Source organism: Solanum stenotomum, chromosome 1 (assembly GCF_019186545.1).
Source record: "Solanum stenotomum isolate F172 chromosome 1, ASM1918654v1, whole genome shotgun sequence".
NCBI classification, from domain to species: Eukaryota; Viridiplantae; Streptophyta; class Magnoliopsida; order Solanales; family Solanaceae; genus Solanum; species Solanum stenotomum.
In genome coordinates this window covers 26,454,537-26,458,076 of record NC_064282.1, presented here as the reverse complement: position 1 = coordinate 26,458,076, position 3,540 = coordinate 26,454,537, and positions in this window count along the sequence as shown.

The window sequence follows — 3,540 nt, the reverse complement described above, 5'->3', positions numbered from 1 at the left end:
AAAAAAAGACTCGAATGAAAAGAAATAGAAATATATCAATTTGTTACAAAATATTAATACTAATAAACTATATAAAGAGGGGAAAAGGGAAGATAGAAGAAAGGGGAAAATAACAAAACAATAAGAGTAATAAAACGAGAGAAAATAATATTTTCTTTACTATTTTTGGTGTCTCTACATTGCAGATGTATGCCCCTCTTATAGGAAAACACTTCCTTGGAGAAGTGAATATTCTACCGTAATGGGCAATGGGCAATGGGCAATGGACATGCATATATTTATATATTTATTTATAACACTTCCCCTTGTATGTTCATGTATAAATAAAAAAAAGGTATATAAAAATATTTGTAATACACATTATTTACTGCCTCATTAAAAATCTTATCATGAATATCAGTGGGACAAAACCTGATTAAGGAAAAAAGAGTGCAGCGTGTATGTACTCCCCCTGATGAAAATATCACTTAATATCTTGAAGATGACGCATTCCAATCTTGTATCTCAGTTTCTCAAAGGTTTAAGTTGGCAATGCCTTAGTAAACATATCTACTAAATTATCACTTGAACGAACTTGTTGCATATCTATTTCACCCTTCTTTTGAAGATCATGAGTAAAGAATAATTTTGGTGAAATGTGTTTTGTTCTATCTCCTTTGATGTATTCTTCTCTTAGTTGAGCTCTATATGCAGTATTGTCTTCATATAATGTTGTTGGAGAATCTCTTTTTAAAGAAAGACCACATGTTTCCTGGATGTGTTGGGTTAGTGATCTTAACCACACACATTCTCGACTTGCTTCATGGATGGCTATTATCTCCGCATGATTTGAAGTAGCAACCATGGTTTGTTTTGTTGAACGCCATGATATAGTTGTACCTCCACATGTAAATAAATAACCTGTCTGAGATCGACATTTATGTGGGTCAGACAAATATCCTGCATCTGCATAGCCAATTAATTGTGAATCGAATTCTTTTGAATATAATAGTCCTAAATCAATGGTCCCTTGAAGATATCTAAATATATGTTTAATACCATTTAAGTGTCTTCATGTTAGGGAATAACTAAATATTGCTAATAAATTTATAGAAAAAGATATATCTGGTCGAGAATTACTAGCAAGGTACATCAATGCACCAATTGCACTAAGATATGGTATTTCAGAACCAACAAGTTCTTCGTCATTTTCATGAGGTCGAAATGGATCTTTATTAATATCAAGTGATCTCACAATCATTGGGGGGTACTTAATGGATGTGTTTTATCCATGTAAAATCTCTTTAAAATATTTTTAGTATATGTTGATTGATGAATAAATACTCCATTTGTAAAATGTTCAATTTGTAGACCGAGACAAAATTTTGTCTTTCCAAGGTCTTTCACTTCAAATTCTTTTTTCAAACATTCTACTACCTTTGAAAGCTCTTCGCGAGTTCCAATGATATTCAAGTCATCAACATATACAACTATAATGACAAATTCAAATTCAGACCTTTTAATAATATACGCAATGACAAATTGGGTCATTCTTATACCCTTCTTTTAATAGATATTCGCTAAGGCGATTATACCACATGCGTCATGATTATTTCAATCCGTATAAATATTTTTGAAGTTTTATTGAACAACTTTTCCGAAAATCTTTATATACTTCAGGCATTTTTAATCCTTCAGGAATTTTCATAAAAATGTTATTGTCTAGTGAGCCATATAAATAGGTTGTAACGACATCCATCAAATGCATGTCAAGTTTTTCATGAACTGCCAGATTTATAAGATACCTTAAAGTGATTGCATCCACCACAGGAGAGTATGTCTCCATATAATCAATATCAGGTCTTTGCGAAAATCCTTGTGCCACAAGTCGTGCTTTATATCTTACGACTTCATTTTTCTCATTTTGTTTTCGCACAAACATCCATTTGTACCCCACTGGATTTATACCTTCAGGTGTTCGGACTATCGGTCTGAAAACTTTGCGTTTTTCAAGCGAAGCTAATTCAGCTTGAATTGCATCTTTCCATTTTGGCTAATCATTTCTCTGTCTACATTCCTCGACAGAATTTGGTTCAAGATCCTCATTTTGTTGCATTATTTCTATAGCAACTTTATAAACAAAAATATTGTCGACAATTATATCATTTTGGTTCCATATTTTTCTTGATGAGACATAGTTTATTAAGATTTCTTTATTATTTTCAGGCACCTGAACCTCTTCCACGGTTTCATCAATTATTATGTCTCATTGCTCTTCTTGAGTAGGTTCTTTCATATTATGATCATCTTGATCGTTAGCGCCTTTTCTTTTTCGAGGATTTTATCTTTGAAATCGATTGGTCCACCACGTTTAAGCAAGATTTAGACATATTTATATTAATTAATTGTCTATAGGAACATCAACTTGAATTGAAGCATTATCAGCTGGAATATGAGATTTAGTAACTCTTGATAGGTCAGTGAATGCATCTGGTAGTTGATTTGCAATATTTTGCAAATGGATTATCTTTTGAACCTCTTGTTCACATTTATTTGTATGAGGATCTAAATGAGATAGTGATAATGCATTTCAATCTATTTCCTTTTTTAATTGCTTAATTTCTCCCCTAATGCTTGGTATACTGAATCATCGAAATGACAAGCAGCAAATCTTGTTGTAAATAAATCTCCAGCCATAGGTTTCAAATATTTTATAATAGAAGGAGATTCATACCCAACATATATCTCCAACTTTCTTTAGGGACCCATCTTTGTACGTTGTGGTGGAGCAATTGAAACATATATCGCACATCCAAATATTCTTAGATGGGAAATATTCGGCTCTTGACCAAAAGCCAATTGTATTAAGGAGATTTTATGACAGCTTGTTGGTTTGATCCGCACAAGACTTGTTGCATGTAAAATAGCACGACCCCATAATGAAATGGGAAGCTTTGTTCTCATAAGCATTGGTCTAACAATTAATTGGAGACGTTTAATCAATGATTCTGCTAGACCATTTTGAGTATGAACATGAGCAACTGGATGCTCAATTGTTATCCCAGTTGATATGCAATAATCATTAAAAGCCTGGGATGTAAATTCACTAGCATTATCAAGACGAATTTTCTTAATTGTATAATCTGAAAATTGTGCTCTTAACTTCATTATATGAGCAAGTAATCTTGCAAACACCACATTGCGAGTTGATAATAAACACACAAGTGACCATCTTGTAGATGCATCTATTAGAATCATATAATATTTAAATGGTCCACATGATGGGTGAATGGGTCCACATATATCACCCTGTATTCAATTTCCACTTTGATTACTGATGGTCTAGTAATCAATTTGCCTAGAGAACATGCAACACAAGAGAATTCCTTAAATTGAAGAATTTTATGGTTCTTCAGAGAGTGTCCATGTGAACTCTCAATTATTTTGTGCATCATATTAGAATCGAAATGTCCAACCGATCATGCCAAATAATAAAATCATTTGATTTAGTAAACATTTGATTTACTATGGCATGTGTTTCAATCATGCTAATACTTGTGT